The sequence below is a fragment of the Bacillus rossius genome, chromosome 2 (genome assembly GCF_032445375.1).
Source record: "Bacillus rossius redtenbacheri isolate Brsri chromosome 2, Brsri_v3, whole genome shotgun sequence".
Lineage (NCBI taxonomy): Eukaryota > Metazoa > Arthropoda > Insecta > Phasmatodea > Bacillidae > Bacillus > Bacillus rossius.
This window is the reverse complement of record NC_086331.1, coordinates 18,610,833-18,636,421: the sequence shown is the minus strand read 5'-3', so window position 1 is coordinate 18,636,421 and position 25,589 is coordinate 18,610,833. Positions and strand designations below refer to the sequence as shown.

Here is a 25,589-nt window from a genome sequence, read left to right as displayed (position 1 = left end):
AAAGTGAGGGAGGGAGGGGAAAAAACTAGAGTAGTGCTGGGGGAGGGTGGTTATTACGATGAAAAATAATTATAAAATTAAAAACCGGTGGTGGGGGAGGGGTGGATCTTCATGTGCGAAAAAATAATTTTTTTGGGAAGGGGGTGGGTGGGAAGGGGGGGGGGGGAGGTGAAGTTGGGGGGGTGGCGGGGGGGGGGGGGTTTGTAAGTTCGTATATGCATTGGTAAGAAGTGGTGGGGGTCAGTCTGCCTGCGTCCACCACGGGGGAAGGATCGGTCGCCATTTTTAATTTTTTTGCACTCGTCGGGTTCGAACCGAGGACTCCGAACTCCGTGTCGTAAAAGTATATTTTTATAAGTATTTTATTAAAATTTTATTATTTGAATTTTTTTATAATTTTTAAAAAAAATTTCATTAAAATCGGATAATAAATAAAAAAGTTAAAGATGGCGGCCGTAACGGAAATTGCAACGGTGACGTCATCATCCAATATGGCGGATAACACAATGCCGGAATGTTCGAGAACACAATGACGTCATCCAAAATGACGGATCCAAGATGGCGGATCCAAAATAGCCGCTGGGGTCAAGGTCAAAGGTCAAGGTCACAACCATCCAAGATGGCCGCCGTGACGTCACAATCCAAGATGGCGGTCGGCTCCTCGGCTCCTCACCCTGGACCCTGTGCCCGGACGCCCATTTACATACTACTACAGACATATAAGTTTGTAACTCCAGAAAATAGTTATGGCGGTGACCATCACGCTGGCGACAGCCAGCACGGTGTTCCAGGCGGTCACACCTGCTACACAGCACTGACCTACTCTGGCAAGTGTTGGGAGCGTTGTACGGCTGTATACCTGCTACACACACATCGTTGAGGCGTCGATGGGACGGAATGGTCTGCATGACCAGAGGGAGCACCGACGGTTGACGTCAACTTTTATACGGTTGTTACGAAATAAAAAAAATGTTATATCCTAATTCATAATGTATACTTAATTTTTTTGTTTTTATAATTGTTATATATAACCATTTAACACTTGTTGATGTGGTTATCATTGTTCCATTTTCATTTGTTTGAAACAAACCAGAATAATTATAGACCTACAATTTTTACATCTTGCAATAACTTAAAATTTTTCTCTCAACTCTCCTTAGATGATAATAAATTGGATAAGTAAACTAAGGGTGGAAGTAATTTGTCAATCATTTATCATATTACACAACATTTAATACAAACTGGTTGGATATTTTCATGAAAGGTGTATTTCATAAATCGCTAATATTTTTTTTTAATACTCCAGTAAGGAACTACATATTTAGTTGAAAACCTGATTTTACATTTTAACCTAAGCAAAATATCTGGAAAGCCAATTAAATTATATAATTATAGTTGACATATTACTGAATTAATGGCATTTAAATTTTCTATGCACATTCAAACACACTCCAAAAACATTTGCATAGTTTTCTGAAGTAAGGTGTACTGTTTTGTTCAATGCAAATAACCTAACCTTAAAATTACATTATTTGTACCTATAATATTTTTGTTTGTGAAATTGAAAAGAGTAACTTAATAGTCTTACATTTTTTTATTTTTGGAACATTAATAAAAAAAACACCAATTGAGGTACCGGAATACAATTTCTAAAGTTCTTCATTTCACTCGCTAAAAATTGTCAAGTAATAAAATGAATATGTGTGTAGAAATTATTTTATGAGAATATTATTGCAAATAATATTATGAATGTTTAATAAATTAGATTATTTAGTTTTTGAACTTATTTGTCCACATAGCTAGAGTTGACCCCAAAACAATCAAAAATATCACCACCACCTTGTACACATGTTTCTTACAAACATCAATAAAGTTAAGCTAAATGTAACCACACAAGATTAGTGCCATACGAGAAATGTCTGGTGAAATTAAAACCTTTAAACTAAGCTTAAAATCATGGTGTAACTTTTGGTGAAGCTGAGCTACCTTAAGTTTAACCCAAATGTAGTGAAATTGGCCCTTAGATATTGATTCAAAAACATGTCTGAAAGTGAAAATAAGAAAGCATTTTGGAATTTTGATTCTTCTTGTTTACAAAAGCCTCAAATCAGGTTTTAGGCCTTAAAAATTATGGTAAATTTCTAGAACAGCAACTTTTCCATAAAAAAAAAAATTCAGGCAATGGTATTTTTTCATAGGTAGGCCTACGTCAATGATTATTTTAAATGTCACTGAACTTACCAACCATTCACATCAATTTACAGGCCTAAATTAATTTTAATGTTTTTGGGCAAGCACCTACCATTAAAATGATAAAAAGTACTGAACGTTGCTAGCGTGAAAACCCTTTATGCAATGAGACACATAAGCCAAGAACAGAAAAAAATATGAATATGGAATTAAAAATTGATGAAGTACCTATATGCAGGGGTAGTGATGGGATTGTTACCGGGAAACTAAATATTGGGAAAATTCCCATTTTGGAAAAAAAAAGTGTTTCACATAGTACTATGCATATTTAATTAATTTTCACTTGATAGGCCTTAATACAGTATTAAATGACTAAAGACAAGGAATACTCTGGAATTTACGATCTCGACCAATATCTATATCTAATTACTAAAACTACTTACCTACTACAGAGATGAACAATTATAATATAGGTAGTAATTTCTTTGCAACTTGCAGAAATGTCAAATATAGTGCACTATAATAGTTTGAAGCAATTTATTCATCTTCAGAAGTTTCGTTATCTGACTCAACGTAGGTAACTTCTTCACATGCTTCGGAGTCAGTAAATAAAACTGACAGTACCTTCGATTCTCTGCATGTAGGTACTACTTGCATAGAGGAAGAGCATGCTGGGACTTCAGATAACCTTACATTCCCATTGCCTGTTGTTTTTGTTTAGCTTTAGCATTCCAAATAGGTATTGTACTAATACTACTGACAGCAGGTAGGTGTAGATATGATGTTGCTGGCAATGTTGCAGTAATTAGGCCTACATCTGAGTTTGATTGCATGGATGAAGGCACAGAAGCAGTCTCTAAATTGTTTGTGACATTTATAACTGGAGATGTGATCCTCCCAACTCTTAAAATACTGTTTTTTAAGTCCACTGGGCATTTGACAATATGCTCAGACATTTTTGTGACATTTGCAAATTTATAATGTTTTCCACAATACTTGCAGTCTACAGTTTTATCACCTCTTTCGTTGTACACTTTCCAAACACTACTTTTATTTTTTTCCCATTTTTCACACTTTTATTTCAACTGGCTTTCATAAACACTATCACCACAAAGTAACAAAAGTCATCACAATAGCACACAGTTTTGAGGTTATGGTTTATTTACATTTCTAGCATGCTAACTAACAGTCACATTCAAAATGTTTGAAGTTATTAGTTCAAAACTGCCAACTGTAACTATTGTTCTTAAGTAATAATTACTGCAACCAAATGGTAAATAATAAATATATAATATAACATATGATAATTATATATTAAAACAAAAGAAAAATAAATACCCAGTTTTTGGGTGGGAAAATATAATTTGGGTAAATTCCCTATATTTTTCCAAAAAATATTTTCCCACCTGGTGGGAAAATTTCCATGTCCCATCACTATGCAGGGGTAATGAAAATCAGCACCAATTTGCTTTCTGGAACATGAGTATAGTGAGCACAGAAGGCTCACCTATACACTGAAAGCATTTAAACTTTTTTTTTTTAAAATAATTTTCTAATAAAACAGACGAACAAGACATAAAATACTGCTGACTGCAGGTGTACCATAGGCTCTTGGGCGCTAGTAAAATGACGCTCTGGTTTAGAGCACGCCTGTGGCTTGTCATTAGTATTTGAGAATACCACGACATGCCCCGCAGGCGGGAAACCCGACAACAGTCACACTTACCATCTACTCGCAGTGTGCATTTGGGAATCCAGCCACATCGCAGTACTAAAGGTACTTGGTGTTCTTCCTAATGTTACACTTGAACAATGTGGTGATTTTCTGGTAATCGTTCTCAACACTTTTTCATGACCAGCGTGAAAAAATATTTTTGTACAAAACTGAACTAGAGTGCTATTTGTAGATATTTGTAATGTATAAATATTTAATTTACAAACATTACAAATGTAAATATTAATTTTTTATTAAGTTGCATTGAAAATACTAATTTAGAATGATTATGCTAATTTGCAAACTAAAAAGTCCCAATTCTGAAAAATTAATCCTAATTACTTCAACCCCTAGTAATTAGTTATGATTTTCCACTGGTAATTAATTGTAACAGAGTGTTATTACATTTTTCTGTTTTTTAAACTTCATTTTTTATTCCATTTTACTTTCTAATACCAGCATAGGATATAGAACCTATCAGTAGCTAATATGAATATATATATTTGTCAGCAATGCAGGTATTAGAACTCTCAAAACCTTTAACATTGGGAATATTAATAACAAATTAATACTGATTTGATTGCAATTATTTGAATAAGTAACAAAATATTATAACTTTTTTGCTGAAAACAATTGTGTGCTTAAATTATTTTGAAGTTAGCAATGGAGATATTACAAATGTTTATGAGTGTGGCAGTAATTGTGCAATGTCACACCCGTTAAAATATATTTGTTTGATGCCAGACAACATTAAAGTGTTTAAAATATTATAATGTACTATTATGTTCAGTATGAATGGTTTAGTTTTAAAGTATTATAGCCAAGTAAACCATGTAAATGTTAAGAAACTTAAGTTAATACATTTATTATCTCTTTATTTGATATTGATGACTAGAGACCTGTAAAATTCGCGAATTCAAATTCCTAAAGGATAGACCCCATGATCCTCTATGCACTCGTGCAAATTACATCTGCTGATTGGTTACCGACTCGTAACACCTGTTGACTGGAATGATCGTGATTCGCTAATTCTTCTGTTAAAGATTTTTCATTGGCCCAGAGTCCTTCAGATAAACTGTGGCCCATTCACTGAAGCAAAATAATGTCAAAAGTATTTGGACTCTATCCTATCGCGAAATGAATCCGCGAATTGTACAGGTCTCTATTGATAAAAATAGTTACAAGAAAAAGAGGTTTTTTTTTAAACTATGGTTTTTGTTGATCATTTTAAGCTAATCTGTAATTAAACATTGATCTCATACTTTCAATTTGCAGTTTTTGCTGATTAAAATTCATATTTACAACTACAAACATTTTTAAATAACTTGTACTCATACTAATTCATCATGTGTTAGCTTCCCAGAAATGTATGCTCTTACCATTTTCTTTTTTTGTTTTAGGATTTGCAATGACGTGCATAACAATGATGTTATCTGCTTTTCTGTTTGAAGTGCTCAGACTTACTGTTCAAAAACTTGCTGTGATTCAGAGATCAAAAAGAAAAATCACCATGCATAGGCTCGTTTGCCCTGGTGACTGTAATTCATCAGTAAGTGCCAAGAAAGGAAACCTCAAAAGGTGGCCAAGTATGGAAATTTTAGTTTAGTTTGTAGAGAGTAGATAATATAGAGCTAAATAATAACCTAAATACACATAATATATTATGCAAGAAAGATGTTTAAATCATAATTTTGTGTGCTACTCGAATACAAATAAACTTCAAGTAATTTAGAAGTCTTTATACTAACTAACCTTAAATACTTAAATAATTCTTTTGCATGGTATATTTTCAGTATGTTTTTAACTGACAGTTGCTAATTTGGATTTATTTCTTTGCATGTATGTTGGTTGCAAAATAACCATTGTATTTTAATCAATTACTTTTACTAAAAATATTTTTTTCCTAAAGTATATACCATGTAAAATGCTTGGCAGACTAATATTACAGTACAAATGTAAATAACAAAAACAAGCGCAAACATAATGACATAAAAACATTTAATAGTTACTATTAGCTTGTAGAAATTTTATATAAATTATACAATATCAGTCTTAATTTTATTTTTTAAATTTTATTTGACTGCGACTATAAAGTACAAAATAGCCTGGCAAAGTAGTCATTAAAAAAAAGGTGAACGACAAAAATCAGGCAATACAAAAAAAAAGATATACCAATAATAAGTCGTAAGTGTGATGGGCTGATTTATAAAGCTTAATATATTTGCATCACCTTTAAAGAATACAGGTACAAAACACAAGAAAGGGCACAGTACGTATTAATAATTATAATAAAAAAGATAAAAAATAGTACTGAAGAGTACTGTTCTAGTGGTCAGCAAAAGTAAATGAGTTTTGATTGCCAAATAATTTTAAACCACTTCCATTTTCTCGATTTGTCAGTGTTATCAGGCATTCCATTGTAGTCTCACAGGAGGTTGGTTTCAAAATGTCTTGTTCTCTTATGTTCCTAGCCTAGTTCCACCTTACTGAGCCCCTCCCAAAGACAAAATATGACTTATCACTTGCCATTTTACCGTTCTTCCTTATTGTTTACTCATACAAGAACACCAAACAAAAAACTTAACCAAGATTATAGACACTAAAAGATTACTTAGAAACAAATTTAGTGTGTTTGCAAACTGTCCATTATAATTAAAACTTGTTAGAATAAGAAACTCACTGCATAAAAAAAAAGGTTGCGGGAACTGTGCAATGTTATGTAAGTTTTGTTACGTATTTCTAAAGCATGTTTTGTAACTATGCCATGCAATGCACCCAGTGTCAGAGTGGTTGAATGCAAATTTTTTCATTGTTTTATGAGGGTAATTTTGAAATAACCTCTGTTGGTGATCAGTGAAAAACACTTGTAGTAACAGAAATTTTGTTATATTCATTTGAAAACTGTTACTGTACTTGTATTTTGATATAATTGCCATACATATTGAGGGACGTGTCATAACGTTTAACAGGTTTTGAAATACCTTCTATAAAAAAAAATATTCTGCCATTGAATGTAAAGTTTCCTGGCATCATTTAAGCTGTGCTTCTTAGGCCACCATTTAACGTGTATGAAGAGATGATAAACACTTAGTGCTAAGTCTGGTCTGTAAAGGGGATGATCAAAATTATCCCAATGGAATTGCTGTGAAATATTTTGGGTGTGTTTGGCACTGTGAGGTCAAGCATTATCTTGAGTCAGCATGTCCCAGCACTTTTTCTGGATGGTTCGTGAGTTTTTTCATCATGTTTGGCAGGATTTCCTATTACAGCGTTCATTTTCGACTGATGTAGTGGACGAGTCAACTCCAACACAGTCTTCCAATTTCACTCTTCAATACCAAATGAACTCATGCTCACAGCACCGTAAGAATGATGTTACTATCTCCACCCATGCATTGCACTTGTGCAAATGGAGATTTTTTTCCAGATTACCATCCTTTAATAGTGCACTAAAGTATCTCTAAAGACTGGTGAGAAATACTGTACTGCCTCCATTCTCTTGCAGAAAATTTTACAAATTGGAACAAAATACAACATTGTTCCGGTTCTGATTACAATCAGTATCTCTGAAAACTGTTTTAAGTTCATGCATTTTTTTTTTACCTAACCTCAACTGTTTGTATAGATTTGGTGGAAAGTAAACAATCTGTTATTGTTCTTCTTACCATCCATCTTATGTGATGTGCGAAGAATGCAACATCATATGTTCAAACAATACTCTCTATGCATGTATGTGATGTGCAGTACAGCTCTGATTGACAGGCGCATTGCAATGCATTGTGCTAATATAAACCATGCTTTAGGCTGTAAGATGGCACTTTATTCATAAAGTCATACAAAAAATTTTATTATTTTACAAAATTATCATAATGAAGTAAGTTAAAATATAGTTTTTGTGCCTGTGGCCATGGCCAATATATGTGTGGGCACTCTACAGTAATCTGCCTTAGAGTGGTCCAAAAATAAAATTTTGTAAATTATATTCTCTACAGGCCTGCCCATATTTCATGTGGTATTACAGAATTAAGAAAAAATAATTCAGGAGAATTGGTCAATATTTAGAGGGCCCTATGATTTAACACTATAGGTCCAAACTGAGTTTTTATTAAAAAACAGATACTTTGGTAAAAAAAACTTTACTAATGATTTAATGATATAAATGAATACAGAAATATTGTGGAAAAGTTATTTTACTTTTACAGTGGCCATAATTCAGTGTTTCTGAAATGTTTATGTTTCATAATTTTTACATTTTGTTCTTGTTTACTGAGCATTACTAACATCATCGGCCATCAGCGTCACCTTCTTGGATGTTGAAAACTGTTTTCTGTACAGTTGAACTAGCCAGAGAAGATACTGAAACTGTTCTTCATTTTTCGTGATACTGGTATTAAATGTTTGGATCAGAGCAATACCTCTTTCGGCACAGTCATTTACTACTTTAATTTTGCGTACTTTCTCTTTGAGATTAATGAAGTTGGGATCAGAAAGCCTTAACTTAGGGTCCTTGCAAAGGAAAGAAGCAGCTTTTTCTTTTCTGTCTGTATGGAGGATGTCAAAGTTTTCTGTTGTTTGCTGTGTGAAGTATGTCTCCGAAGGATTCTTGTGCTTGAACTATTTACTTTCTACTCTCCTAAGGACCTTAGCATTTGGTGGACGCTGTAAGTTTTTAACCATCTCAATTTTGGTGGTGTCACCGATACGGGAATCAAAGAGAGCCAGCTGAACACAATGTTCAGAAAAGAACCACAGGTTGGGTTTAAATGCTACAAAAGCAGCCTTCTTAAAATTGCAATTGGGATATGCTTCGATTTGCTTTAGAATAATGACATCATAAATAACATATTTCCCAGCCTTCGGTGCTTCATTTTAATGCTGACCATACATGAGGGCTACGAACAAGCTTACTTCAGTGACAACCTTTTCTTCTCCAGATGTAAGGGTAAAACGTTCTTTGAATAAATCGATTTTAAGAGAATAAATGGTAATTGCCTTTGTCATCGAACTTGTGTTGTGCAAACCACCTGGTGCTCGGAACTTTAATTTTGATCTTGGGTGTACCTCCAAGAAAGACATTATACAAATGAAAAAGCTCTAAGTAGTCATCTCGCGACTACTTTAACTGATGGGGGGTCCTCTAAAAAGGCAGTATAGTAGCCAAACATTTCTTCCCTAAACTTTTTTTTTGTTTGGTCATTGAAACCAAACAAATCATTCCTGCCTTGAGAATATATTTCCTTGTCATTCTTAGCCGGTGTTTATTGAAATGCTTCAATTTCAAGTACATGGTACCTACATGGAATCCACACAACACTATTGTTTAAACTCTCTTCAAGAATAGCACATGCTCCATCCACTCTTCAAGCCTGTATTGGCAGCTGTTGTGTCAAATACTGGAGCATGCCCATTTTTTCTTAGCTTCCAATCATCCAGAGTATTAAGGCAAGCATTAGTTTGTACCTGGCCAGTTACACGGAGAATCTTTGGAACACCAATTTCTCGACTCCATCTCCAGTGTCAAGTATTGCCACGCTGTCAACCTTTTCAGTGCTCACCGCAATATCTGTAAGTAACTTTCCATCTCAGTGTAAAAATAAACAATCATCAGAACATAAAAGTTGACTTGTCATTTTCTGCTATAGTCTCTCGTGCTTTATGCGATAATGCTTGATTGTGCTCCGAGTTGTTGACAGCTTATCCAAATTCAAAATACACGCCTCAGAAACTGCACTGCTGACAAACATGGCTTTACATTCTGATAAGTTTACTCTTTCAAGTGATGCTGCTACTTTTGCAGTGAAAATCTTCTTCCTTTTTACGGGTTATTTTGGAGTAATGCTTGTGGAAAAATGATAATTAAAATCAGATTTCTCATAACTACTGCTTATGGATTCTTTAATTACTGCTTGTTTACTTGAGGGTACACACTCGTTGAATTTTTGTATTTCTTTTGTTACGGGGGCCGTAGTCTCTGATCTTTAATACTGGGTTTTCGACACATGCTCAGATTTTATGGGCGCCACCGTGCCACGTGCACGGACCTATGTGAGACTCTTTACCAGGGTCGTGACGTCGCCCATGTGAGGCGTGATTTTAATTCCCCCCTTGAAAACAACCTAGCACTGATTCCTGCCCGCTCTCAGCGTCGGGCACGCTATCCCCTATGCAGTGGGCTCTTAGGCATCCCACACGCCGTCACACTCCACGTGGTCACACATATTTAAAAGAATGAAATAATTCTGTTAGATTTACACACCTGATTTATTCGGCCAACTCCGATCATACACGTACACGATTAAACTGCATGAAACGCCTGTGGCACGAATCTGTTTAAGTTTAGTGACCACCCACGTGGTCACACCTCGACTACGTATTACAATGGATAAAGACCGGTACTGGTCGCAAGATAATGACTAAGCGAAAACGATTTGGAAAAGAATTAAAGTTAAACAGAATTACTTAGCGGTGAAAACAAGCGGTGAGGTCCCCGGAGTGCTGAAGCGTCTGCTCTCGGTCGTTGATGGCGGAAGACTGGGCTGAGCTCATGGTTCCGCTAGACTAACATGGCGTCCTCCTGCCGAAACAATTGCCGTTAAAGATATTTCTGAATTCGTGCCACGGGAAAATAAAATAACATGAAAAGGATGATTGAAAAATTACGTGACATTTTCTGAATAATGAAAAAGGATAATACAAAATACAATTATTAAGAATTACATTTTAATATTGTCTGGCTTCGGCTTCCGTCTGGAATGTCCGGAAACTCTCTTATATTTTAATACACAATTTTAATTAAAAGTACATAAAAACCCTCCCGGCCGATCTGCCGTCATGTTGCACTCGGGAAACATTAAAAAAATTACATAATTACATTTAATTATATTTTAGGGGTGCGGCGCACTGACTCGACAGTGCCCTCTTGCCGGGCGAACACACACGCACGCACACGTACGCACGGGTAAGCGGGAGGTTTGAATGGAGGGTGGGTAGTGTTTGGGCGGTGGCATATCGTACTTAAAAGGGGCCGCAGGCCTGGACGATGTCAATTTAACAGAACACTGACGTCTCGCCTCATCTTGACTTTCTCGTACTCTCTTTTGTGACTCTAGAGCTGCTAGATTCTTGTCTACTCCTACCATGCTGCAGCTCTTTGTGTCTTCATGCTGCATTATTAAAAACTTATTTTCTTCATCAATTTTCATTATTTGCAAAACAATTTTATGTGCAATGTAAAAAAGATCTGAGAGATCACTTGTGAATATTTCCTCTTTCATGCGACAGCTATTGAGGGGATCTTTAAGCCCAATTCGTTGTTAATATGGTGGAAAATAAGTCTTTTTATGTGTCTCCTTTTGAAGGTAGCCTGGCTTTGGAAGTGATTCAGTAACTTTTACAATGAGCAACATTTCAGAGGAAGATCTATAGTAGATGTAGCCATGACTAAGCAACGTATCTGAAACCACGGGATTAGTATAGGATGTTGTATTGATGACCTTATTTGACAGTAAGCAATTTTGTGTAGTTGAGAAAGTTAGTATGGAACTTTTAGATCATGTTTTAAAGGCAAATAAGTTATTACTGTCATTGCTAACTAAACTTCAACCTAATGCTTATTGTAATGTAGGTAATAAATACACTTTATATGTGTTCCTTAATAAGTACTTACCAAGCTTGAACAAGTTGAAATGGCAACTAATATCACTTATAAAAGATTCACAAGAAAATCAACAAACACTTGTTTTTCACTGAAATCAACAGTACTACATGACTGCTGCTGCTACCTAGCAGACAGCCACATAACTATTCATTCTGCAAATAATGGGATGTACTTCTTAATAAAGTCTTCTAAGAGTACATTGTGATAGTTGATTGATTTGTTTCAAAATAATGTACTGCCAACTAGTATTTTTGGCATAATTATAAATTTGAATTTTTAAAAAATTATGTCGCCAGTCATTCTTTTGCTGCAAGAACTTAAAACTTTTTCCGCCTCCTGTACACTCCCATTTAATCTTTGTCAGACCTGTCCCCCCAATCGTTCCCAGGATATAATTTTGCCTACCATCTAATGACCCAGCAAGTGCTATAGTCTTATCCCCGCTTTGGCGCACGTTCGTCACCTGTAATTCTCCCTTAAGCCGTGACAAGAACTGCTATGCCCTGCAAGTTATCAGAGCAGGCTGTTTCTAAGACCTCGCCTGACGTGAGCACTCCATGGCATGATCTCAAGTCATTTCCACCAACGTCCAGTCATGCCTCCGGGCTCAGTAGAGCCTCGTTCCCACTGTCATCGCAGTTTCCACCTCCTCCCTCTCCAACCTTTCCTGGGAACACTGCCCAGAGCACTGACCGGTCAACAACCTCTGCCTGTCTCGAAGCCACGACTCCAGCGTTTGGATGTACCGCCTCTGACCTCTAGTGGCAGAGTTGCAAATTATTTTCCCTGAGTGTTTGAACGCCCGCTAAACGCCTGCTCCCTGGCGCCTCACGTAACAAACAGTGCCCCATAGTTCATTTCTAAGCCACCAGAGAGCTGCGCTAGTCCCCTCCATATGCCCAATGCTTTAGAAGTCGCCTCGTGTGAGTCGATCCTTCCTTGTTTCGGACACCCCTCAGTAGGTCGCCCTGACATCGGCCAGTACCACCAACTTCGAGATATCGAAGATAGTATTTCTCGACCACTCCCTCCGAAATCTTTGGAACCTTTCGGTCCAGAAGCCGAAGCCTTCCCCCTTTTTTTTTTGATTGAGGTCGTCTTTTAATTACGAGTCGCTGCCGCCCCAAACTTACTTCGCGCCGCGACAGCAGACGGACCACTCCGCATAGTCGGCGAGCCGCACCTCAAGACTTCACTCCAGTCGTCGTTTAAAGATGTAATCAGCTAGGCAAGGAATGTGATCCCTACAACTTTAATAATTAGTAATTAGTCAGTCTGCGTACCTCGTAGAAGTAGTCATACTTCTTTAATAATACTTCATAATATTCTCTATTTTTTGAATCATGGAAATGTCCGTGACAACCGTGTGTTCGCGAGCTCCGCACCCTGGCTGACGCTAGAAGCCATCTTCCTGTTTGACAGGGTCCAAGGGCCGGATGAGGTTCCAAGGGCCATATGAGAGTCCAAGGGCTGGATGAGTTTCCAAGGGCCGGATGCGAACCTGACCACACCTCCTTCGAGTCCTTCCTCCAGCAATCAGGACGACTAAGGCGCCCTGACGCTTCGTTAGCAGCAACTTCGGCCAGCAAACGTCAAACCTCCAGTCCTTTTTTTTTTATCTCTTCGGAATAGCATTGACTCATGACGTTGAAAGGATCAGAACACCAGAAATTTTTCTTTCGGGACTTTAATCGCTTTAAGTGTGCTGGGATTGTGAAAGGAACTTAACCTGTTTATTGTTTTTTGATTCTATTTTCATGGTATCTAATGATTAATGGTAGTTTTCTAATTAGGGCTGGCCCATTCTTTAGGTAATGTTATTTTAAATCCATGTTAATATATTTGTCAATCAATTTATCATTAACTATTTTAATGTGAAAGTAATTAAAAGCAAAATAAACATAGAAGTACTTATATCTAGACAAAATCATTATTTTGCCTTTTAAACTAAAATATCCACCAGTTACACAAGTCATCAAGAGAGAGTGAAGTGTGACAAAAAGGTAACAGAGCTTGGGTTTACTCTGTTATTACTGATGTGTAACAATAACCTTTGTACAGTGAACTTTTAGAAATAATAAAAAAAAGTTCTCAACTTTCAATACATAGGGACCTCTAAACTTTCTCCAACTGATCCAAATTTTGTTTGGTTTGGTAATTCACTTTGCATAGTGTAACAAGTGCAGCAATGTGGAGATAAATAATTTTAACTTTTATCTTTGTTGTGGCATTAACAGTGTTGTGCAATCTAACCTGAATGAAAATACTTACGCTCAATGAGACGTTTGTTAGATTTTGTGTCCATTATAATAGCCAGACTATTTATTATCAAGTTTAGGCTAACACAGCTTGCTTATTTATTCAGTATTCTGACAAAACTGTGTATGGTAACCAAACAGAGTACAAATTGTACCGATTTCTCATGTTGTCTGTTTAAAGTATTTCTTTAAAATATTAAAACCATAGTTTCTAGTGCCTATTTAATTATAGTGGATCAGAATCCAAATGGTCAACATGCCTAACTTTTTAAATCTAACAAGTACGAATATTGCACGTCCAATATCTCAGAGTCTGAGCGACATCGCAAGGCAGGGAAGGGGTAGAACCAGCGTCCTTGCCTGTTGCTGGTCTGCAATATGGCCGAGGAAGAATGGTCTCGCCTGAGGGAGTGACAGCGTGTTTGTCTCGGACAGAATAATGGGAAACATTGATTTGCTGATTTAGATTTTTTTTTTTTACTCGGCTCTGCACGTTTTGCGACGTCATCCATTTCCTCTGCCGAAGAGAGTGCACTATCACCACTGCTATCACTGTCAGTATGGTCTAAATTTACTGTTACTTTGTTGTTCTGAAAGTAGATTGCACATCTGTGTTGTGAAAGTTATTAATTATTAAATGGTTAAAGCACGTTAATGCACCTTTCAGACCGAGGGCTTATAAAAAAAGACAGCAACTTCACGTATCTGTTTTTAAAAAGTAAAGTGAATGCATGAATTTAAAAAAAATTATGCCTGTACGTTCAACAATAGCTTATATTTGTTTGAAACAAGTGAAGAGCATTTTAATCATATAAACAAGTTTGAACGGTTAGGTATTAAATGTACCACTATAAAACTGATTGGAGTGCAATCAAATACAAACTTAGGCATAAATCTCGAAAGAATAATTTAATATCAACAGCAATACATGACTTTTACAGATGTGGAAACACTGTTTTAACAGCTTTCTCTGGTCAGTTTCTGATAAGCCAGCTGATAGGAGTTGATGTGCCAGCTATTTCGAACTGAGTGGTAGTGTAACAGCATCCACTCCGCTGGACATGGCATGCCTAAAAGATTTTAACCCTCTTAGTGCCAGCCTCTGCTAGGATGGTAGTGCTAATAGTGCCAGGTCATTTTTAACTAAATTGCATCTCTAGAGTTTAATTTTAATAACTTTTTAACCTTTACTGTTATAACTATGAATTTTTTTACTGTTTATAGATAAATGTTTTCTTCTGTCACTTCTCATGTTTAAACATAAAAATTTTCATCTTATTTTATTTTTGTTGTTTTTTAAATTAAAAAAAAATAATTATTAAATTTTTTTTATGGATTGTAATGTGGATAGGGAGTAGTTTTGACAGTAATATTCTTTGGTTTGAATTTTTTTTTAAATATTTAATTGTTTTTCTATATGATAGTATAATAGTAATGTAATTTTTTCCAATATTTATTCTAATAATAATTTTTTGAAAAAAAAAAAAAACATTGCTTTTCTAACTGTGTACAATACAAATGAAATATTTTCTTAGCGTAACTCCAACTATATAGTGTATTTTGAATCCTTATAATTTTTTAATAATTATAAGTCTGTTATTAATGTATTTAAAAAGTAAACGATTTAATTAAAAAATTATGCATTGCTATTGTATGTCTTTATACAAATTTAGGTGAAACTGACTTTCAAATTTTAGAAGAAAAATATTGTCTTGGTTTGATCAGCATTTTGCATTATCACATTTTTTTCAATTAAAAATATAAAATTAATTGGTAGTTCATGATAACAACAACGATAAATCCATCACAACTATAGTCAAATACATATTCACTGGTCCTAGCAGCTGTGTTTACTAAAACAAACACCATGCAATCCTTTATGGCATTTTGCACAAACTGTCCTTGAACGCTTTCTTATTCCTCCCTGACGTTTACTCGATACACTGCAAACACAACATTCTTTTTCTTTCTTCAATGGCAGTTTCAGAATTCCTAATGACGCCACACTTTCGTTAGTGTCACCAGGTTGTTGGTGTTGCTGTTCTAGCCACTCTTTCCCGAGACTGTCCACTACAGCAGAGACGAACTCATATCTTGTCAGAATGTTACCATCTGTATTCATTTTGTACAAAATATAACTGTTGAGTACCATACGGCCAAATATATTGAAACATACTTTTTTCCAGTATTTCAATGATTTTTGTCGAGATAACAATACAGCATCATATCACTTGTGTCTATACCACCCATGTATTTATTGTATTTGTGAATGATTTCTGGTTTTTCACGCACTCTCTCTAGTCCGTGCCGTTTTGTAGTACACTGAACATCTTCTGTTTTTCCATTTGTTGATAGTAAAATTACTGGTTTTGTTTGAGATTTCTTTTCGCGATATGCCAATAACAGCAGTTCATTACTTTTGAAATACCTTTTCTCCCCAACCTGAAATTTATTTTGCCTGTGTAATTCGGCTGGTAGGTGCTTCCTGTTCCGCCTAACAGTGCCAGTAAGGTAAGTACCTTCAGAATAGAGTTTCTGTGCAACTGGTACACTTGTAAAAAAATTATCAACAAAAATGTGATAACCTTTTCGTAGTAAATTCACACCTGATAATAGCTTCATTATCACAGTGTACCCAAGACCATATAGTTTTATGCTAGTCTTATCTAATTGATCTTTAGCACCACGGTATACATAAAATCCCATGCAGTAATTGACAGTACTGTCACATAGCATCCAAAATTTTATTCCCCATCTATGGTGGTGTTTGTTGGGAAGGTATTGAAGTAATGAAGTATGGCTCTTTGTTCCGACCAAACTTTCATCAATGCTCAGCATTTGGTATGGAGTGAAGTGGTGCTTGAAAACATTATTTGCGTGGTCAATAATTGGCTTGAATTTTCCTTTTGGATCATAGTTTGATTCGCCTGGTAGACCAAGGTTTTTGTTATCCGATAGGTGGAAAAATTTTAGAAGTAGTTGAAATCTATTGCGAGAAAACATTTTTCGAAACCATGGCATGCTGCGAGAAGGAACAGTAGACCAATATGAGGAAAGTGTAGGCATTTTTATGAGGCCCATATTTATTATACATGCTACAAATGCTTTCATTTCAACAACTGAAGTTTTTTTCCAAGAAATAGCTCTTGAACCTGTACCTAATTTACCCTTGTTCTGTGATAAAAACTGCTGAGCATATCTATTGGTTTCCTTTACAAGAAGCTGTAGTAAGGAAAAAGTAAACATTAGCTGGAAATATGCTATGGGCTTCGAGTTTCGAGGGGGTAAATGTTTTGGTCCAGCATTTTCTAAAAACTGGGGTATGTTGTGTTTTGGTGGTGAAAAGTTTTCACAAGAAGACCAGATTATATTATTTACGTCAGTCTGTTCATTTTCATCCGACGAATCACTTGAACTATCACCTGAATTCGTACGAAGTGATGCACCGGCTGGAATATAATTATCCGCAGCCACAGGAGTAAGTCTTGGTGTGTTTGAAGTAGATGGTAAATGCTCTTCCTCATCAGTACTTGTATCGTTGTCGCTTGTTGTATCACTTTCACAAATATCACTATCGAGCGAATAAAAATAGTCGAGCATTTCTTTGTCATCTTTTCCCGCAATGTAACTTCTTTTCCGAGACATTATTATGAAAACGAAAACAAAAGCCTTGATCGCACAAAGTTTCGCGGTAGTATTAGTTTGAAACAGAGTAACATCACTTTCCACTGAGAAATATGCGGGAAAACGTGTTTACTATGACTACTACAATAATAATTTTCAACGCAGAATAACCAACAGTATAAAATCCTACGCAATTTGTAATATCCACGAAACTAGTAGTTACATATATCGTTTACATAAATGAACCATTGTTGTCATAACTTTGAAAAAAATACATTTGTAGAAATTTCTGGAAAACAGTTTCATGATATTTATAAAAGAATTAAAATAAAGAATTTACAAAAGAAACATTTTTTTTTCAAAAGGAAAAGTGTTTCTTTAGAATAAAAAATGCAGCAAAACGCGGTTTCTTACGCTGTGCGATGTCCAGCAGTATGACACTCATACTCTCTGTTGTGAGAAAAAAGAACTAAATAGTAGGGCACATACGTTACCTGTTTACAGAAAAACGGAACTAGATAGTAGGACCACTTCATTAGAGAAAGGTAGAATGCGCTGCTAGTAACAAAAACCTGTCTTGAAAACGGAAAAAAAATCGGGCCGATTTTTCGGCCCTGGCAATTCTCGCACAACAAGGCAAGGCCGATTTATCGGACTTTGGCACTAAAAGGGTTAATATCTATGCCTTTTTAGTACTAAGGTACCTGTTTACTTGTTCAGCTTTTATAATTGAGGCATCACTTTTATGGTACAATGCATGACTGGGTTGATGTGCACTTAAGTAAGTATCCAAGTTGTTAGCAGGTCACTATCATCTTGAAAGTGCTGTTTCATCAAGCCTTTGTGCAAAATCATACATTTTATAAAAAAACGCTACCTTTTGGTTATTACCATTTACTAGCCCTATGTAAATATCAGAAATTTCAAATATTAAAACAATAATTTACTATTCATATTAAATTATAGATATTTATGCATCAAAATAATTGGTATTCATTTGTATTGGAAGTGTATTGAAGTTGTTTCATGTTGCCTCACAAAACAATTGAAATTCAGATTAAGTTTATATGTGTGCCGACCAGTTTAAATTTATTAATGGGCCAGATATAGCTACCCACAGTTTATTTTAACATGTGCACAGTTCACAGTAACTGCTAAAGTTCAGATTGGGCGATATCTGTAATCCAGAAATTTGTTGATAAGTTGGAAAGAAGACTATCTAGCAAACCATAAGCAATTTGCACTACTTCAAAGTAATCTTTTAAAATTGAAAAGCATGTTTTTTTATTTATTTTTTATTTTTTGGGTATTTATATTCATAAACATTAAATACCAAGTAGAAATATTTGTTTGAATATAAATTGTAAAACTATGATAAAAGTGTTTATAAAACAATTTCCATGCTCTTACTATTGAAATTTGGTATTCATTAAAAAATATTTTCAATTTTGTATTCAGATTCAGAATAAACTTGTATTTATACAGGCATACTATTTACATTTGCTAATTGAGTGCTGATTTTTAATGAAATATTTTTCTGCTTCCTATTATCACTCACATAATTTTTTAATCACAATACCTGCTGATTAAAATTAATTTTTTTATTGATAATTAAAATAACACATATATTGTGCAAAATTATGAATTTGGAGATATCGTGTTTTATCATATAATCGTGGCACTCGCGTAATATTTACACCGTTATTTTAGGGTGACAAAATTTGGAAAACAAAAATTGGTGCATAAAGCTGTATGATGTTTTTGGTCCTTGCAACAGCAATCTGTTTTCTGGTTTCTGTCTGCAGTGTGGTAGTTATAATGGGAAAATACAGTAGTTACAGTTAAAACCTTTAAGATTTACCAGCCCAATATGATTTTCAGTGCAATATGATCAAATGTTTTGATCCCGCCATTTTCTAGATTTAGAAATCCATTTTCGTTATTTTTTTCACGTAAGATGTTGGCTTTAAACTTATTTTCCCATACAAAACGATGTATTTTAAAGTTTAAATAGTTGACATCATTTGTGTTTGGATATGTTGATGCCGTATAGAGTACGTGCATGTAGTCGATTAACAATATCGATAGCTTGCTGATTGTATGTAACATGCGTGCTCAGTCTAGTGCCGAGGAATCTACATTTGATAGCCTGCACTCTTGTGTTGTTAGTGTGTACTGCAACGATAATTATGCATTAGTTATGGCTTGTGTTCGAGGTATAGTTTTCATTATTCTATTGAAAGATGAACATAATATGTTTTTGTTGCACGACTTATTAATTTACACTGTTTGGCATGCTTTTATATATTCTACTTTTTAATTAATTATACTTACCATGCAATAGGTTTTGTTTTTATGAATAAGTTTACTTCAACAAAAATGCTTTTCTCACTCCGTTACTATTCAAACTTAAATTTAGTGTAGAATGTGTTACAATTATGTGATAAAAAACTGTATTTAGGGACAATGTAGGGACTTATTTAACTGTAAATATTGTATGATATTCTTTACCCAATTTTTTTTTTTTACTTTAATTGTATAAGCAATTGCTTGAAAAATAATTTTTGTTTAATTTTCTTTGCAAAATAAGTGTTAATTCTGCAGGTTGGGTGAACATGTGCAGCATGTGCTACTGTACATCATGCAGTACATCTTGGGATATGTCCTCATGCTAGCTGTGATGACTTACAATGGATACATCATGCTGTCTGTGGTGTTGGGTGGTGGGCTTGGCCACCTTGTTATTGGTCATGAGTTTCTGAAGCTGCAGTTGAAGAATGCTGCGGTGAATAAACATTGTCCAGCATGCAAAGGTAATCCATAATGTTTTACAGTTGTTTAAAAATTCATTCTATCATATCTCCTGCAAGTAGGGGGAGGATAATATTTGCAGTTTTTATGCCAAATTATTAAGTCAAAATGGAAAGCGGCAAAGATATATTGTGATAAACTATTACAAGAAAATCGTATTCTGTTACACAAGGCAAATAGATAAAAGCAGACTTTCGAATCGTGTTATCTGATTCATTATAGTTCAGATATGCCTCAAATGAGAAGTTGGCACTTAAAAAGTTCAGTGGTATCAGATTTATTTAAATGGTGGAAAATTCTTTTGAAATAAAAAATAATAATAATAATTTAGCTATCTTTTCTTAATATCAAAACCAGTGGCATATGCAGGGGGGAAAATGGGGGTGGTAATATATCCTTTTCCTCCCCCTTTCTTTCGAATCCTAACAAATCTATCATTCCCACCATCAGAAGGAAATAATTTGAGAAGCAATAAGTGGTCAAAGTGGATCTATACATTCCCCCCCCCCTCCCCCCCTCAAATGAAATTCTGTGTACGCTCCTGCCACAAACATTTTTTCAGTAAGAACCTTTGTAAAGTTTTTCAAGAAGAAAGTTTTTATTTAGCACGGGAACGCCATTCATTGCGGTAATAATTTCTGATGTAACAATGTGGTTAGTTTTTGTGTTGATTACAGTTGTTTGTGCGACAGATCAGGGCGGGGAGCTGCAACAGCTTGGAGGTCTCCATGCCTCGGAGACGGAGGGCCCCGGGCCAGCTGTGGTCATTGGGGAACGCCCAGAGCCTGGAAATGAAGAGAGAGACCATTTTATAGAACCCTGCACCTGTTGAGGTAGTCAGTTTTCCTAAACCTGGAAGTACTACTTTTATGCCGCCATGAGAGTACAGGGTCTTGCTTTTTTCATTTATGTGGAAATTAATTACAATTTGGGTATTTCATGTAACAAAAAATGCTTATAAGCATGCATTTTATGTTGGAGTGTATAAGTTCAGACCTACTGATCAGCAGTTATTATAATATACCTCTGTTAGAGTGTATCAAGTAATGCTATTTATTTACACTTAACATGGTGACAATACAAGGAACAAGGGACAAGATTTTATGGCGTATAACGATAAAGGTAAACACCAAGAAGTATATCAACACATAAAACATTGAAATTCACAGTGTAACTTAAATGATAAAATAAAGCAGAATTTAAACAAAATATATACACTAATTCACATAACATAAACCATTGAATTTCTATAATCATGCACTTCTTATCATACATATAAAGGTTTGCAGAGACATAATTTTAGGGTCATTCCATATGAAATCAACCAGAGGCCTAAACCTCTACACCTTCGATTTTCATGTTTTTTTGTATATTGGTAATATCAACTAAATACATTATAAATCTATTTTTTCTAAAAAAAAATTTTGAGTAGTTTTTTTTGTATAAATATTTGAAAATTGCAAAAATAGCCAATTTTAGCAATGTTTTGGATCACTCAAATACTTGTAGGTTTCCAACTAATGGTGCTAGAAGGCTGTTTGACAGCTCATTTTAAAGGTCATTGAATGGGCTTCAATTTGATATGTAACATGAACAACTTCGGAAAAAAAAATTATTTTTATTTGTTTTCTTAATTTTTAATATTGAATTTCTAAAAAACACCATTTTCGATTTTTTTAAAAAAAAGTATGTTATTCCTACATATATTGGTTAGATTTTTTCCAAATTTCAAGGTGGAGAATCAATGGGATCATGAGTAAATAAAAATGAGAAGTTTAGTAGATGCTTAAGGGGGCGTGGTAGATAAATAAATGCTTTAAGCGTCAGTTGGACGTTATTGGTTTTTGGAAGACAACATTGAAAAACTGCAAAACAACAATCCTACATAATGTTATTTGCCAACTTTATTAGCAGACGTCCTAAAAAGACAATTCTCGAGCGTTGTTTCTTCCGCAGCAATTAAATGTTCGAAATTACCAAGGCAGAAGTTTTGGCTTCAAGTAACCTTCAGTTTTTAATTAATGCATTTAGCTCTGGTTTAGATACCATGCCGCCTTAAGAAATAGTTGCAGTAAGGAAGAGTAGCATAATTTTACATAAAATTTAAACTTAGTAAAGTATTCAAATTTTATTGTTATAGACTAAAAATTTTTTACAAATTATAAAACACGGATAACAAATCTTACCTTACATTCATCCAGTTTTCTTTGATTAAACATTTGATCAATATGATAATACAAAGCACGTGATCTTGCTGAACAGATGTAGCCTAAGTTCAAAGCACATGATCTTGCTGAAAGGATGTAGCCTAAGTTATAACTGACAAAACATGTTACTGTGAAATACGATAACTTTTGGTGGCTTCATGTATATTGGTAAAAAATAATGAGAATAATGAAGTTAAAGTCAGTTTTTTACATCCCAAAGGACCTGCTGCTTCCTTTTTTTATCCAACACCAAGAGCCGATATACTAGACATTAGAACTGAAGATCTTCTTAAAAAGGTTGAACCTTGTACAGCAACTGGGAGAACTTTTACACTCACTAAAGAAGAGATTGTAGAGACATCACACCTGCTTGAACGAAGTATGCCACAACCTAAGTGAAAACTGTAAATAATTAAATATATACTAAACAGATTTTTTTCATGAGCAATTGGCTATTTTTGCAATTTTCAAAAATTTATACAAAAAAATTTACTCAAAATTTTTTTTTTAGAAAAAATAGATTTATAATGTATTTAATTGATATTACCAATACACGAAAAATCATATAAATCTAAAACATGAAGTTTCTAAATTAATTTTTTATTGGTTGATTTGATATGGAATGACTCTTTACAAATTATTTTACTAACTAATACAGTCAAACTTCTCTGAAACGACCCCTCACGGTTCCCAGGAATAGGGTCGCAATAGAGGGGGGGGTCAAAATAGATGTTTTCCGAAATTTTCAGTCGATTTCACCCCCCCCCCCCCCCCCCCAAACCGCTACTCGCTAAGAAACCAGCCGTACAATGGCAGGATGCTGTCACTCACAATGCTAGACGGCTTCGCTTTAAACCCACTTCAACCTTCATAAGTCCGTCGCCCTACAGGCCACCTCTAAAGAAAATATGTGTTAGTTTACATGTACGTTTTCTGCTTTCCGTAGTTAAATACACTATAACCCCGATGTCACGAGCCCCGGATTTACGAAGCAGTGATTTTACGAATACATTCTCGGGAACCGTCAAAAAATTGGACATTTTGACCAAAATGTGAAAATCAGGAAAAAATTAAAAAAAAAAAAAAAACCAAATGAAAGATCATTAAAATCTGTTAATTATAACACACAGCTTATTTTTGTGTCGGCTTTAATACTTCCAATAATGTTCATGTAAGAATAACAAAAATATAATGGGACATTTCCTTTAAAAATATGGCAGCGGTAGGTTCTGCAACGCGAGTGGGCGCACACGAAGCTCGCCCGGCTGCAGCGGCTTCATGACGCATAAGCTCACCCCTCCCTCCCCTCGTTCACATTCTTCAAGGCTAGCTCATCCCTCCCAGACACACAATCCATCTACAGTAGAATCCCGCCGATGCGACCCCCCTCTGATGCGTCCATTCCGTTTATACGACCGTTTTTTGAGAAACCGTGAAAAATTTAAGCAGAGAAAGTCGAAAATTTGAGTAAAATCGTAAAATCGGCTGAAAAACAAGTCTGTTACACTTTGTTGGGCGCTATGTGTTCACGTTTATCTTGGTGGGAGCTGTACTGTAAGCAGGCATGCCTCTTAAAGACGGCTAAAAATAGATACCACCCCTCTAGACTGTCCACGCGGCAGTGTCTAGCCGAGCTCGGCGCATCCACTATCGCACGAAAAGCCGTCTCAGCTGTCATGTTATCTTACCCGCCCGGCGGCTTGACGTCATACGTGACGCGACGCGACGCGACGCGACGCCTACCTCTCCCATCCCCTGCTAATTCTTCAAGGCTCATCCCTCCCAGAGCCACAAACATTGTAAAAACAACCCCCCCCCCCCCCCCCTCCTTTACCAACTAACATTTCAACACATTCCCTACCTTATTTCAACCTTCTGCGTGAGAAACTGTCAGCATCCTCCTCCCCTTCCACACCGCGTGCGACAAAAGCCAGGTTGTATAGTCCATTCTCGGTAAAATAAATATTTTTATGGGCTTATACGACTCTCCTTCGCCGTTAATAAATATTTTATAAGTTTAAGTTATTATGATACAATTTGTTTATTAGTCACACAGCAGTTTCTGCTGAAAAATCACTACTACCTCGAATTTTATTGAATAGAAAAATTTAGCAGGGCCGTAAATATATTTATTTTACTGCATAGTTACTTTTCCATTTGCATTCCAATGTTTTTTCTTTTCTTTTACGCTGCGAAGGGACGAGGAAAAGATAATTGCTAGAGCTGTCAAAATAAACATCGCTGACGGCAGGGCGGGAGCGCATCTTGTCGGTCTGTCGCTGATTATCTACTCCAAAAAAATGTCACAGCATTTCAGGATAGCATTGTTCTTATATCTTTCGTGTATAGCCGAATGTTTTCTACCTGGTCCACACAAGTTCCTTCGCCACGTTTTGAACGAAAATAACCAGCCGGCTAGCATAGCCGAACTCCCGTGACGCGAATTCATTTAGCACGAGTATTTTATGTATTTGGATATTTTTTATTGTAGGTGGGGGGGGGGGGGGGGGGGTAAAAATTGGCCCGAATTCTCTATTGCGACCATTTTGTTTATAAGTCCGTTTTTCCGGGAACCGTGAGAGGGGTCGCATCAGCGGGATTCTACTGTAGTGTCCTCCCTTATAACACCCCAACTTCGCTCTCCTTTGAAAAACCTTCAGTGAGAAAATGCTTATTTCACCCTCCCTTCTCCCGTAAAATTGGGCTATTATGAGGGAGGGGTAAGATCGATGTAAATATTTTCGGACCCCTCCCTCCCCACCAAAACACTGCAAAAAAAAGTATGTCAAAATATGTCACTTTTCACACCGAGTTCGAGTTCAGTCATCTCTGGCAAGGAATTTACAAGATTTCAAACTTAAATAAATGTATTTTAATAGCAAGGGTCCTATGAAAATGAATATACCGAATAAAATCAAGCTGCTGTCACCAAACAAATCATAAAACGGCCCAATGCGTGGTCGCTGCGTTGTTGCTCGCGCGAGAGGCGAGACGTGGAATGTTAGAAGAAAGATAAATGCGGGGGAGACAGACGGCAGCCAGTGTGTTTCCTGCGTGGGGAATAAGTGGCGTAGCTTTTTTTTTTGCTGGGAGAAGCGACCTTTTTCTATCAACCCACCGGAAAAGAT

The 25,589-nt window shown here is 35.7% G+C and overlaps 2 long non-coding RNA genes across 4 annotated transcripts in view; one reads left to right on the top strand and one right to left on the bottom strand.

Moving 5' to 3' along the window:
* LOC134529143 (uncharacterized) overlaps positions 1 to 3,345 on the bottom strand; it is a 64,948-nt gene extending 61,603 nt beyond the window's left edge. Inside the window, exon 1 of the long non-coding RNA XR_010074483.1 lies at positions 2,634 to 3,345. This is a non-coding gene — a long non-coding RNA (uncharacterized LOC134529143). The remainder of the gene's footprint in view (positions 1 to 2,633) is intronic.
* LOC134529142 (uncharacterized) overlaps positions 1 to 24,954 on the top strand; it is a 52,709-nt gene extending 27,755 nt beyond the window's left edge. For 2 of the 3 annotated variants that reach the window (XR_010074481.1, XR_010074480.1), the window contains 3 exons: positions 5,305 to 5,482; positions 20,048 to 20,256; positions 20,947 to 24,954. This is a non-coding gene — a long non-coding RNA (uncharacterized LOC134529142). Of the gene's footprint in view, positions 1 to 5,304; positions 5,491 to 20,047; positions 20,257 to 20,946 lie in introns of all 3 variants that reach the window. The other variant, XR_010074482.1, reaches the window with a different exon arrangement.
* The last annotated feature ends 635 nt before the right edge of the window (positions 24,955 to 25,589 follow it).